The sequence below is a fragment of the Panthera leo genome, chromosome A2 (assembly GCF_018350215.1).
Source record: "Panthera leo isolate Ple1 chromosome A2, P.leo_Ple1_pat1.1, whole genome shotgun sequence".
Classification (NCBI taxonomy): domain Eukaryota; kingdom Metazoa; phylum Chordata; class Mammalia; order Carnivora; family Felidae; genus Panthera; species Panthera leo.
This window is the reverse complement of record NC_056680.1, coordinates 147067638-147082459: the sequence shown is the minus strand read 5'-3', so window position 1 is coordinate 147082459 and position 14822 is coordinate 147067638. Positions and strand designations below refer to the sequence as shown.

Here is a 14822-nt window from a genome sequence, read left to right as displayed (position 1 = left end):
ACAAAGAGCTTAAAAGCTGAGAGACACAGAGGTAGAGAAAGGAGGGATGAGGGAGGATGGTATATAAAACAGCAGGAGTCAACATGGTATGGGTCTTCTCATCAACATTAGAAGTTAGAGGACTACAGAGCCATGACTTCAGAATTTTGAGGGAAATTGTTTTTGAACCTAGAATTCCATACCCTGCCAAACTACCTCTATGTATGAGGTATAAAGTATGAGGATACATGATGGTTCATTTTATGTGTCAACTTGAGTGGGCTAAGGGATGCCCAGATAGCTGGCAAGGCATTGTTTCTGGGTGTGTCTGTGAAGGTGTTTCAGATGAGATTAACATTTGAATCCATAGACTGAGTATAGAAGATCTCCCTCACTAATGCTGGTGGGCATTATTCAATCTATTCAGGGCCTGAACAGAACAAAAAGTGGAAGAAGGCTGAATTTTCTCTCTTGAGCTGAGACATCCATATTATGCACTAGGACATCTGCACTCTTAGTTCTTGGGCCTTCTGGTCTGGACTGGAATTATGTTACCAGCTTCGCTGGACTTCCTGCTTGCTGATGGCAGATCATGGGATTTCTCAACCTTCCTTGTATGAGCCAATCTCGCATAATTAACAACCAAACAAACTCCTATTGACTCTATTTTCATGGGGGACACTCACATAAGATAGAATAAATTTTCAGAAATACAAGACTTAAAAAAATCATCTCCTATATACACTTTATTGGGAAGCTACTAGAAAATGTATTCCACAAAGATGAGGATAATTGAGCAGGATTAGAGAGCTTCAGTCCATGTTGGAAAAAGGAGGAGGAGTTTCATTAGGGAAGTCTCCAAGAAGAAAAATATTGAGTGGATTGATTACCAGATGTGTTTAAACATATTGAAAAGAGATATTCTGGTAGAAAGTTTGGAGAGGAAATAGTGTGGGGTACATAAAAAACAAGCAAATAAGAAAACATGGCAATTATTTATTCCAGGGAAAACAAAAACCTGTACAGGGAAAGAAATGTAATCAGTACACTACATGGATCATCTGTGAAAGATACTATAAAGTCAAAACAACAAAAACAATGAAAATTGTGATATTACTATCTTGGGAAAATGAGGAGGGGGAAGTGTGTGTGTGTGTGTGTGTGTGTGTGTGTGTGTGCGTGTGTGTAAAAGACCTAACCCTTATCTTCCATGGTAGGATGTCAATACATATCTAACAATCAAAAGCATCAACAAATAGAAACATTAGGTTATTCAGAAATATAAAAGTAAATGCCAGAAGATGATCTGTGATGGGTGGGGAAGGGAATGCCATTCTTCATTGTAAGTCTTAAGTAACATTTGATTTCATAAACTTTGTAGGACTTTGATAAAAGTACAAGTTAAATTTTAAAAAATCATAAATGTCACTTTCGTAGATATTCAGAGATGGAATTGGTGAAGCAATAAACGAAAGCAGAGAAGGAAGTAGAAGCCACTGCAATTATCTGGGTATCACAGGTTGGGTTCCAGCATGCAGGCTGTTTATCAAAGAGGGTCCTTGGTATTGACACCTGTGGAAGGGAAGGGACAGAAGTGGGAGTGGGCAGAGAAATATGCCATACTGCAACAACAGCCTCTGTGGTTCCATGGGGGCTCTGGGACTAGAACAGCCCTTCAGAGTTATTCTGGGTTAGGCTGAGATAGATGAGCCCTAGATAAGACAGCTCTCTGCAGCTGAAGCAACTCCTGAGGGGGTTAATAGCTGAAGCCTGAGCACCCGCAGTATTCCGAGGCAACAAGGCCTTCCTGGAAGGGGAATCTGGACTTTGCATGACAGTGTCCACTACTTACCTTCCTACTGAAGGTAAGACATGATGAAGTCTCGAACTAGGTTGTAGCAGTGGGAATATGAAGGAGGGAACAGATTTTGGAGGCAATTAGATAATATCTCTCTGACATGCTGATTGATTGCCTACAGTGAGTGAAAGGAAGAAGTGCATTAGGACCATCTGGTATGTCTCCAGGTTTCTTGCTCGTAAGCCTGGGTGGATAGTGATGGTGACTGGGTTCACAGAAAGAGAGTCACTGATATTGGAAAAGGGGTGATGAATTCAGTTTGGGGTAAGCTGAATAGAGTCCTGTGGGGAAGGAGTTCTACAAGAAGCTTCTACCTCAGATCTCTTAATTACAGATGACTTTTATTTTCTGACCTCCACAGTCAAACCCGGAATTATATTTCCTACTATAAGGTAAACTCCATGAGAGCGGGGATTTTTGTCTATATCCCAAAACCTGGAGCAAACCCTGGTGGTACTGAGTATATAACACATGTATATATTTGCTATTGATGCAATGTACTGTTCCTATTATTTTGGTATCTGGCCTCTTCATTGAGAGTGCAAGCTTTTTGCTGCCTGATATGACAAATCATTTTACATTCCACAGCACCTAGCATAGTGCTGAGCATAAAGCACACACATACCGATTGCAACTGATTTATGAGTAGCCAGGGGATCTCAGGTCTCTGACAAGACTTTGCACACCCCACTCTGCCTCCAACCTGTTTCTACCTTCCGTGATGTTCTTTCTGGTGCTTGGATGCAGTAGATGCTTTTCCAGATCCATGAAAATAGAATGAAAAGATGGTGCCCAGAGAAAGGGGAAAAACATTGAAATATTGCAGAATTAGCCAGTTTTATTGGAGATCAGCTCAGATTATGTGCATTAGCAGGGATATGATTTGATTTAAGGCCACAAAAGCCAGAAAAGCAGAATTAGGTATCCCCTGACCACCACACTCTGCTCCTTCAAGCATTGTGCTGGGATAGGGGGTGTTTCTTATTATGTGGTTGTATAATCCTCAATCTAGGGAGGCTTAGTTCAGCACACCCCCCCCCCCACCTGTCCTGGGCTTAAATCATTGGTCTTTACTCCATCAGGGGTGTTTAGGTTCTTGCAAATTACCTAGCACTCATTTTTGAGATGGAAAAAGCAAGTAGAGGAGGAATTTGAAGAAGGAAAGAAAAGGAAAGACCTTGAAGACCAAATATACTGCTTTATTGTTAGGGTTCAGTTTTCTGCATTTGAAAATGCACTCATAGCATTGGCTATTCATGGAAAGGAGTTATTTTACCTATATTATACCAGGAGAATGAATTGGGCAACATATAAGTAGAGTCCCCTGACTTGGGTTCTTTGTTCTCTTTTACAATGGCTTCTCTATACACGTGCTCATTTCTTATGGTTGCTCATGGACTGACTTAGAGGTAGGTGAATTTCTAAGGGTTTATGGTGAAGGTGACTCTAAGAGAAGGTGGTAGGTTATGGTGAACCTAAATAGGGTAGCCCTTGACAATTTGCTAAAGGGGACTGGTGTTTAACTTTTAGGTCACTAAACACCGAACAAGCCACTTGTGAGTTGTGGACCAAATTCATGACCTATACCAGGACCAAGGAATTTTAGTTTCCAGACTCATGCTTCCTTACCAAGACTGAATAATTCCTGGATGTAACTTCCCATGTGAAATAGGACTTGGAGTTTGAGTTGGTTTCCAGATCATGAAACTAACTTTTCATCCCATACTTTTCATGCCCCTGGAGTTCCCTGGCATGAATATTTAGGATGACTGTTTGATGTAGAGTATAATCTGTCCTCATAGAGCAAGGATTGTCCTCCTCAGTGTAAAGAGATAGAATCTGCAGCCACGAGAACTAATCAGAAGGGTTGTGCTTATGGTCAGAGACTGTAGTCTTTATATGCTTTGCATATTGCTGTGATCCTACTAAATATTATACTACCATCCCCACCAATGGTTATGGCCATTAAGGTAGGAGAATCTAAGAATGTCAGTGGTGAGGACAGTAGAAGCATCATGGGCACTTGGAGCCAAAGATATGGTTCCAGTCCTGCAACTTCCCTTGACTAGTTGTGTGACATTAAACATGTTACCTAACCTCTCTGATATTGTTTCCATCAAAAGCATGATAATCACTGTCTTGACTATATCACAGTGGGTTCTGAAAGTGCTTTGTAAACTGTAAAATGCTATGTGGCTAATATGCTGTAACTGCTGCTGATTGCAATGTGAAGACCAAACTTCCTTTCTTCTCTCATTTCTTGGATAGTAAATGCCTACTATGTGCTCCATGCTAAGCCAGGTACTGGGAATACAACAGGCAAAATGCAACCAAGTCTCTGCCCTCATGTCTTTATGGACCATTAAGATTCCTACCTCCAAGAAATGCCATCACCTTTGGAGTGCTGCTGCATGCTTTGGGGGTTGCTTCCCATTAGACCTTTGGATGGTCCACCTGGAGGGGCCTGTAGAGAAGTGCTTTTCAAACTGTGCTCTGGGAGCCCAAGGGTCCCGGGGAGAAATTCACATGGCTGAGGGGCAGAGCAAGGAGGAAGGACTCTAGGTCTCCCTCCCTGCCTTCATCCAGTTTTTCTTCTCTTTTCCTGCTTTATTTGATTGTTCGAACACTGCTGCTTTGGTGGAAGGAGATGGACAGTCCAGTTTCTTGACCTTTTCTAACTTTTACATTTGGCTCATGAGTAAGCCTCTTTCTGAGTCTCTTTCCTTCCCTCCCAGTACTGCCTTTATTAAATGTAACCAGGATATGAATACTTTAATCTCAGTTCTTATGTAGAATGGGGGAGGGGCTGGATGGGTGACAAGTTGCCTGGAGGGATGGGTCAATTTCCTTTCATACCCTTAGGACAACAACCTGCTCAAATAGCTTTGACAGCCACCCTGTTGAGATGGCTTTGCTTCACAGGAAATGCCTAGTGGGACTCTATGTAAGGCAATTTCTCTTTTCTCAGTAGACTGTCAACCTCAACAGGGAACCTGGTAAGCCATGTGGTAGCCTCACCCCTGTCCCCAATCGCATGGATATCATTCTGATAGCAAATGGCATTCTGGGTAGTCTTTGACCACAGATGAAATTATTCTAGACTAGTGTCTAGTGTCTAGTGGTACTAGTCTAGTGTCTAGACTCTAGTAATTGACCCTGGTAGCTGACAGAGAATTTCCAAGTGAACAGAATTCCCCAGGCCAAGTGCTGACCAACACCCAGAGTCTCTCCAGTAAGTGGTACTTTGGGCCACCGCGGAAACCAGAAAATGGATGAAATCCCTTTGCTAGCCAAATTGGGAAACATTCAGGATTTGCTGTCTTCAGCTAGCTCCTAATTATTTCGAGATTTTCCAAGATGGAATATTCCACCCTGGGAGATATCCCTAAATATCTGCGAGGGAACTGTTCCCTGATTTTTTTAACACCCGGCGGTCATTTTAATGAGTTAATCCTCACTGCATTGTATTAGCATACTTGATGGCTGTTGTAATAAACCCCAAAATGCTCAATCATACTAGAAGTTTATTTCTTGTTCACACTAAATCTGAACCAAGTCTTTGGATTGGTGGATATCTCTTTTCCAAGTAGTTATTAAGGACCCAGGCATCTTTCCTCGTGCAGTTCTGGCATCTTCAACGTGTAGCTTCTAGGCTCACCATGCTTATCTGCATCAAGCCCGTGTAGAGGAAAAGAGCATGGAAGGTAGCACGTGGAAAAGTTTTATAGGCCAGCTGGGAAGTGGGACACATCACCACACTTAGGTTTTCATGTCTAGAACACGGTAACAAGACTGTATCTAACTGCAGAGAGGTCTGGAAATGTAGTCTAACTGTATGTCTTGAAGAAGAGAGTTGGTGGATAGCTAGCCATGTCTGCCACTGCCATCTGCTTAGGTTGTGTCTCCCTCGTTAGCAGGGGGCAAGACATAAAGCAAAGTGAAGACAACTGTAGCAGCCACGAAGCTGACCTCCTACATTCAAAACACGGTGGGGCAAAATAAGGCAACAGTGGGAAACTGTTTTCACTCATCTGGAAGGCCATCATCTTAAAGTTTGATGATGGTGGCAGGCATTTAGGGAGGTGGGTTCTCTCATATAGTGCTTATGGGAAAGTAATCTGATGCAGTCATTTTGGAGAGTTATCTGTCAGTGTTTATGCCCCGTGACCCAGCAATACCATTTCTCACTATCTTTCCGGAGTAACCCTCTTGTATGTATACAGTAAAGCATAAATAAGATGCCAATTGCAGGCAATGTACATAAACTGAAAGATTACAGACCATCTAAATGTCCAGGAGTAAGGAACTAGATAAGTAAGCTCTGGTACACTTGTATTGTGGAATATACCATGAATGGTGAAAAAAATAAGGTGGATTTATGTGGACAAACCTGGTAAAGACTTTTTAAGACCTATTCCAAAAGAAAAAAGCAAGTCATAGAGCAAAAGATCCCATAGTATACCATTTATAGAAGTAAAAACAAGAACAAGATAAAACTATAAATGTCACTGTGTACATATACATTTATATGTTGAAGTATAAAGAAAAATCTGGAAGGATGCAAACCAGGGAAAAGTTACCTTGCAGGAGAGGACTGGGTGTGAGGCGATAATCAAGGGGACTTTAGTTTTTATTGTTTGGATTTTAATCTTCATAAAGCATTATTAATGTACTACTTCTGTAATTAAAAATAAATTAATTAAAATAAAGAAAGTAAAATAAAATAAGAAAAATGAAAAACCCAAATATATTGGATTTTGCAAATACAAATAGCAATGTTATTTGTTATGTTTTATTGTTATCTCGGTGTTTTAAGATCATAAACAAAGAAACAAAAACTAAACAAAACAACAAGGACCCCTGGAGGACCCAAAGTCTACTCAGAAGCAGGCTACTTATTCAGGGTCACTTCCAAAATCACAGGAGTTCTTGGGATTAGGACCTCATGCATGCTGAGTGTGTCACTCAATCTTTCAGGACCCCCGCGAGCTAATATGCCTTTGAGCATGTTTATCAAGAAAAAGAGAATCTCAAGAAAAACCACAAGGGGTGTTGCTGTCGTCCAATAATTTTCTTTTTTTTTTTAATTTTTAAAATTAAGTTTATTTATTTATTTTGAGAGAGAGAGAGAGCACAAACAGGGGAGGGGCAGAGAGGGAAAGACAGAATCCCAAGCAGGCTCCGCACCATCAGTGCAGAGCCCAGTGCGGGGCTTGAACTCATGAACTGTGAGATCATGACTTGGGCTGAGATCAAGAGTCGGACGCTTAACCAACTACGCCACCCGGGCACCCCTGTTGTCCAGTAATTTTCAAATTATGTGCCCGTTGCAGCAACAGGTTCTATAGCTAAAATGCCAGAGTTGCTCACATATACCCCTAGAATGTCAGACGCTGGTGGTGCCTGGGTGGCTCAGTCGGTTAAGCATCAGACTTTGACTCAGGTCATGATCTCACGGTTTGTGGGTTCGAGCCCGGCATCGGGCTCTGTGCTGATAGCTCAGAGCCTGGAGCCTGCTTCGGATTCTGTGTCTCCCTTTCTCTCTCAATCCCTCATCTGCTTACTCTCTGTCTCTCTCTGTCTCTCAAAAATGAATAAATGTTAAAAAAAATTTAAAAAAAAAGAATGTCAGACACTGGATAAGAACTGAAACAGAGCAGTGAGTAAGACAGACAGTCATTGCCACTTCCTATGTGGAGCTTACAGTCTAGAGATACTCTCCTCACTTACAGAAACTATGTAGTTAATGCATAGAATTTGCTCCATTTTCAGTTTTTTCCCATATGCTTTTCCTTTAATTTTTGATATTGCTTGTATATCAGCAAGCACAGACAATGGCCATAAAGATAAACCAGTGGCAAATGGGGATGAACAGAAAAATTTTGTGAATGTTTCATTTGTCAACTAATCTTTTAGGACATGTGTGCCCGGTTGTAATATCATATGACAGTATATATGGTATAGTATACTGCATTTACTGTCTACCAAAATTGTTGTTTTATGAAATGGAATTAAAAACATAAATATCTCATGGAGCTCTACAGAGGACATCATGATTTCGAGGCTGGGAAAGTACCTGGAAACATTTGAAAACCACTGCCGTATACTTCAGGCTTTTGTAGGGCCGTTTATTTTTGCCAGGATTCAAAGCAGAATCCTTGTTAAGAAGGTGTTCTGGGATGTATGCTTCCCTGACATTTTCCCGGTGTTCTGAGTCATCCTCACACTGAGCCACAGCTTGCCTAGTCACAAGGCAGAGTCTGGGTCACAGAAATATCTCCTAACAAATTTCATTTTCCAAATAATTTGTGTCCTCTTCCCTGCATTTCTTATCCTGCCATGATGTCTGCAGTGATACTTCTAAAATCTACTTTTCTTTCCTCGCCGCTTCTCTCACGCATACGGTTACTCCAACACTGTCCCTCCAACTTCAGCCTTCTGCTCCTTTTCTCTCCTCCTCCTCTTTTCCTCACCACTGTGCATCACAGAAAGCCCAAAGCAGCAAAGAGTGAGCCTAGCCTAGAGAGGACTGAAAAGAGAGAGACCGAGAAGACCACGGGGCAGGCAAAGGTAGGCAAAGTCAGAGGGCAGTAGGGAGGGACAGACAGAGGAGGGTTAATAATCACTGTCCTTTCGCATAATTGCCGGTTCGTCCACTTAGTCAATAAATATTTACTAAGCACCTACTAAGTGCCAGAGCGTGGGGGTACCAGCGTAAACAGAAGGAAATCAACCTGTGTGTTTGTAAGCTTCAACTGGTGGGACACAGAGAAGAGAAAGTAGGCATTTACGGTGCCCCGGACGAGCGCTGTGACCAGCAGTGCAGGACCAATATGGGAGCCCATGGACCAGGGTGGGGACAGGAGGAGAGGCTTCCAGAAGATGGCTGCATCACACACTAGGGAACCAGAGCTGCTGGTTGTCTGCTCATACCTTTCCTCCTTGTCTGCCTTTAATGACAGCATGTTCAAAATATAGCCGGCACCGTGGCTGCCCAGGTAGAGACTGTATTTTTCCAGCCTTCCTGGCAGCTAAGTTCAGCCATGTGTATGTCTGGTCATACAACTGGAGCACAAGTAATGCGTGTATCTTCTGGTAATGCCCCCGAGATGAAGGGTGTGCTCTCCTTCTCCTATTCCTATTGTGTGGAAAGTGGGCCTGACCGTGGTACCTGGAGCAGCCAGCTTAGACCCCGGAGTAGAAGCCCAATGGGAACAGTAGCAGAGGACAAAGGCAGAATGAACGGGAAACAGTACTGTGCGGCAGAGTTGCCTGGCCAGCCCAAGACCTGCAGAAAAAGAAAAATTCTGTCCAGTATAAGTTACTGTTACTTCGTCTCAGTTAGGGTAGCTGGACCAATCTATTAAGCCATATGTCCGGTTTAAAAAAAGGATTCCGAATTCCTAATCTCCTCTCCTTAACCACTTGAGATCCCATGCTGTAATTCAGTAGTGGTCCTTGCATCAGCCAATGCGGGAGGCATGGGGGAAACGGGCTGTAAATGTTTTAGATTCGATGGGGAGGTAGCTTCAGTGAAATAGGTACTCTTCCAATTCAATTCCCCTGAAAATTTCTTAAAAGACTGAGATCCACTGCCTTAGGAGCCGAAAGAGTAGCCTAAAGGAGGAGGATTTATGCATTTGGTCTGAAATCGAACTCTTTTCTATTAGGAAGATACAGGGCATGCAGAAACCAGGGCTACAGAGTCATTTTTTACTCTCTGGTTTGGAGGTCTTCAGCCCAGAGTTCAGGGATGGCTTTTGGATGAGGGTGGAAAGTGCCCGTCAACTCCTGCCCAAGGCTGCCCAGGTGGTGCCTACCTGGTCCCCCTACCTGGTCCCCCTTGTTCCCTGCTTTTCCCACCCGCCCTGCCCCACGGCACTCTGGCTGCTGTCAGTGCCAAGGAGTGCCCTTTTGGCAGTGTGAGTTGGGAGAGACCAGTCCTCGGAGACAAACCCATGACCGTGATGGCATCTGGTTCTTCACAAAAGGTGTCAGTCAAGATAAATCAGTTTGTGCCGTAGTAAGAAACCATTGCCAGACCTCAAATCCAACATGGCTCGGCAGTGTCTCCTCATCGTAGCCACTTGAGGGACCCTGGATGACCATCTTATGACACCACATTTGAACATGAGGCTTCAGGCTTGGTTGTGGAAGAGAGGGGAGGACATGGAGAATCACGGTTCTTCGTGCTCCCAAGCGGAAGTGACCATTTATTGGACACGCAGGTCACATCGCCGCTCTTACCTTCAAGGACTGGGCCGTGCAATCCTCTTGTGCATCTGGAAGGGAAAGGGGCCTGGAACGTTGCTGAGCAGCAGCAATGCTGGCCACAGAGATCACACTGTGAGAACACTGATGGGTGAGCTCAGTGAGCCTTCAAAGCGGTGTGTGCCCAGGGCGAGCACAAGAGGAGCCACGGGGTGTGGGAAGGATATGGTGGAACTTCCAGCTATATTTACTCTTATCTTCCGCTTTGTAAATTTCTATTTTTTGAGTATGTCTATTATATCTATTATAATGAGTATGTCTATTTATAAGGTGCATAATGTATATGTAGTTTTACATGATTATAATTTATAAGTAAATAAATATGCATATGCTGGGGGTGGATGCTCAAAAAAATTTTATAAATGGGACGAGCAATCAAAAATGTTTGAGGACCACTGAACCAGAGAAGAGGACCCAGAGATCCTTAGGTTGTGGGTGCTGAAGGCTCTTTGAAAATAGGGCCTAGAGCCCTTAAGCCTGAGGTGACTCAGTTTCCTTGGCTTTGAAATTTCTACCGTGATTCCCTTTTCAGAAGCTTCCAGGATTGATCCGCCAAAGATCCGTGGAGAGCAGAGGCCCAGACAGGGTAGGGTCAGGTCGAATGCTTTTTTTCCTCTCTTTCCAGTAGTCAGCAAATGCAAGAGCAGTCATGGCGCTTTGCAGGACTGCCAAGAGGCCATGTGCATTCATGACTGGGGTGCACGGTGTGCAGTGTGGGTACCCTGGGTGTGCAGTGGCAGTCCGTGGCAGTCGAGAATGCTGCCTCAGTCTGGAGAACCAAGGGAACCTCTGTGTTATCTGCCATTGCTTTCCCTGGAATGGCTGAAAACCCGTGAAAGGTTCACTCCGGGGGAAGAATGTTCCAAAATCCACCTGGGGTAGAGAGAAAAAGAGTGAGAAAGAGAGAGAGAATAAATGCCTGTGCATATGTGTATGTGCATGTGTGTGCATATCTGCACACATCGCTAGAAGCTGATATGGACGGAGCGTGTCAGTTTTTCTTCCTGTGGCTAAAATAGGGTCTCCTATCTGTGGGACATGAAAAGAAGGGAAGAAAAACCACAGAGGGGGAGACTGGCCCAGGGAGTAAGGGCGCAGGTACCAGTGGGAGAGGTGTGGAGAGAAAGTGTCAGAAGACAGACCTGAAAGTCAACACCAGAAACGACTGTTGTATCCCAAACTATTAGTAGACCAGGAGATGAAAGCCTGTGATCCGGAGTCCTTGTGGGACCGTCCAGACCAGAGAACTCTGAGGATGGGCAGGAGCAGCCCCAGCCACCGTATTTCACACTCAGCCACAGGCACAGGCGGCCCCATGTCTCCACAGTCCCAGCTAGGGCAGAGAGGCCAGGAACTCATGTCTATACATAATGCAGCATCATTTTCCCTTAGAGACCTGCCCCGCTTCCCCCTCCCTCCCATCTGTGCGAAGGACACCATCAGTTTCCCAGTCATCCAGGCTCAAACCCTCAGCCATCTCCCTAACACCCGCTTCCCATTCAAACAGTTGTCAGATCGTGGCAAGCTCACCTCTCACGTGGATCCCTTTCACTCCCTCCCTATGCTTCTCCGCAGGTTAGGAGGAAAAACAAACAAACAAAAACCCAACAACAACAACAACACACTGCATGTTATAAAGCTCTGTACTAATAATATTTCTTAGGACTTCTAAATCTTTAGTTGCATGGAACAGAAACCAGCATTCTAGAAGAGAAGCAAGGGAGGGAGGGAGGGAGAGAGAGAGAGAGATTTTAGTTTAAAAGTAAAGGATGTCCCAAGGGCAGTATTTCAGGGGAGGCTCAGAAGAGTCTGGAAAGCTGGAACTTGGAAGCCAGAGGCACCTTCTCGTAGCCACTAGAACTTGGTCTCTCTCTGCACACCTGCTTCCTTTCTCTTCAGCTCCTCAGTGGGTGGGTGGAAGTCTCTCTCTAGTACCTTAGCACTGCATCTCCCTAGTATTGGTGTCTCCTCCATCGAGGAGACTCAAATAAACTGAACTAGTCTCACGTCCCTCGGAATTTACATCCTTACCAATTTGGTGTGGCCAGGCATACAGGTCATTATGTGCGGTCGTGGCTGCTGGAGACACATATCTGTGTCCTCCAGCCTTGCCTCGGTGCTGTCCTTGTGGGGCTCACAATCATAACCTGTGCTTTTGACCATGCTCCTGCAGTCTTCTGCCTTTGAGCTTTGTTTCGGTAACTCACGGTATGAAAACAGTACTACGCGTGCCTCTTCGAACTTCACCCTCTGTCTACCATGTTCTGTTATTTTCCCAGGGTAAGCCTGCCAAGTCCACAGTGCCTAAGTGCACTGGGCCTGTGGCCACATGTGACGACTGAGCACTTGAAGTGTGACCAGTGCAAATTGAGATGAGCAGAGTCAAATACACACCTGATTCTTAACACCCAGGAAAAAAGAATGTAAATGGCTCCTTAATAATTGTTTATACTGATCATATGTCGGAATGGTAGTATTTGGATATATCAAATTAGATAATATATATATTAAAGTTAATTTCACCTGCTTCTTTTCACTTTTTTAAATGTGGTTATCAGAAAATTTAACACTACCTGTGTGACCCACATTTCATTTCTGCTGGACAGTGCTGGACCGAACTACCTCTCAGGAAAAACCTGGAAGTTCTTACTCACTGCCTTTATTCAAGCTGTTTCTCCCTCCAGGAAGGTTTCTCCATCTCCCCCCCTACCCAGCTCCTACCCATCCTGCAAAACCCCCCTTCAATGCTGTCCTATGAAGCTCCATGCCCACAGACAGAAGTCTGTCCACCTTCAGAACTGTTGAAATCTTTTTTTCTTTTGCTTTTTTACTTTTTTTTTGTATTTTAAAATATACTTTTGGCACATTGTATCTTTACTATAATTATTAGTATGTGTGTGTGTGTTCTGTACTATATTGTAGGTCCTGTGGCCATGCTTTATTTATTTGTCTCCTCCAGGTTTAGATACTTATAAGTGCTGATAATGGTCTGGAAATACTAAGTATGTGAAAGAAAATCCTTCCTTGGTTTTTGCGTGCTCCAGTGAGGCTTTTGTTCTGATCTGTGTTCCAGTTCTCTCCATTATTCCTTTACCCACTCCCTCACACCCCCTGCACATACACGCTCTCTCACCTCCATTACCATATTCATTCATTCATTCATTCATTCATTCATTCATTCATCAAATATTTAATGGCACTTTATCGTGCCAGGTACTGGTGAATACAGGTGAATGAAGAGATATGGTCCCTGCCTCCATTTAGGTTACAGTGTAATGGGGAGAGTGATAACAAAAGTGAATAGATTAGTATATGCTTAAGGAACCGTGAGATGGAGAATTCAGAAGAGGAACCCGTCAGTGGGAGGGCAGGGTGACTTAGATTCTTGGTCAAGTTGAGGCAATGCCATTTAAGCAAAGCCTCAGCAGAGAGCTGAGGAGTCAGCTGTGTGCTGAGTGGGAGGAGGGCCCAGGCAGATGGAATCTGGTGTGGAAAGATCCCTGCGGGGGGAAGAGGAGAGATACCTGAGGCCAGAGGATATTATCTCTGCAGTTCCAAGCTCTGGATGGGCGAGAGGAATCTCTAGGAGGGCAATTTCCTCTCCGTGTTGTGAGTTTACTCTTTGGAACCTCGTGAGCATCAGAGGGTACACATTGGCTCTTCAAATCTCTCCAGATGCTTTTCAATAAAGCATAAATACTAATTCCATTTCTTATCATAATGTCACCCTTAGGTGAACATGTGTAAAATTCATACTCTTTCTGTATGAAAATCATGTGTATAATCTCATTGTAATGCCCTTTTGATATACATCAGTGGTTCTCAGCCGGGCGTGATTTCTGTCCCCCGGGGGACATTTGGCAATGTATGGAGATATTTTTGGATGTCTCAACTTTAGGGGGCTGATGGTGGTGCTATTGGCATCTAGTCGAGAGAGGTCAGAGAGGCTGCAAAACACCTTATAATACACAGGGCAGCAACCCCTCCCACCCCCCAAAAAAGAATTATCTGGTTCAAAATATCAATAGTGCCAAGGCTGAGATATCTTGATATATAGTCAGGGTAGACATTCTTTTGATGTATGGAAAGCTGAATCTCTGTGACAGAGACTGCTAGTTGTCCCCTCATATCCAGTGTTTCCTCAGTCCTTAGTGGATGATTCCCAGGGTTTCTGAAGACCACAATGCACCCAGCCAAAGGGCACTATTTCCCAGTGTCCCATGCAGTTGGGTTTGGCCATGTGACTAAATCCTGACACTAAGGTGTCAGCAGAAATGCCTTTGGGGAAAGTTGCTACGAAATGGAGCTGCCATTTCCGTGGCCTGCAATGGTGTCATGGGGACATTTTGCTCTTCTCTTCCTCCTTGCTACCTAGCATGCAGTGTGATGGCAGGAGCTCAAACAGCCATTTAGAATACCAATGATCTAGGGGCGCCTGGGTGGCTCAGTCGGTTGAGCGTCCGACTTCGGCTCAGGTCATGATCTCCCAGTTCGCGAGTTCGAGCCCCGTGTCGGGCTCTCGTGTTGACAGCTCGGAGCCTGGAGCCCGTTTCAGATTCTGCGTCCCCCTTTCTCTCCGCCCCACCCCTGCTTGTGCTCTGTCTCTGTCTGTCTTTCAAAAATGAATAAACATAAAAAAATTTTTTAGAATACCAATGATCTTGAAGATAGAAGTCACGAAGTGACCTTGAGGTGACCTTGAAGATGATAGCGC

At 44.1% G+C, this 14822-nt stretch overlaps 1 protein-coding gene across 2 annotated transcripts in view; it reads left to right on the top strand.

The window, feature by feature from the left end:
* Positions 1 to 14822, top strand: part of PLXNA4 (plexin A4) — a 588877-nt gene that overhangs the window by 106400 nt on the left and 467655 nt on the right. The window lies entirely within an intron of this gene.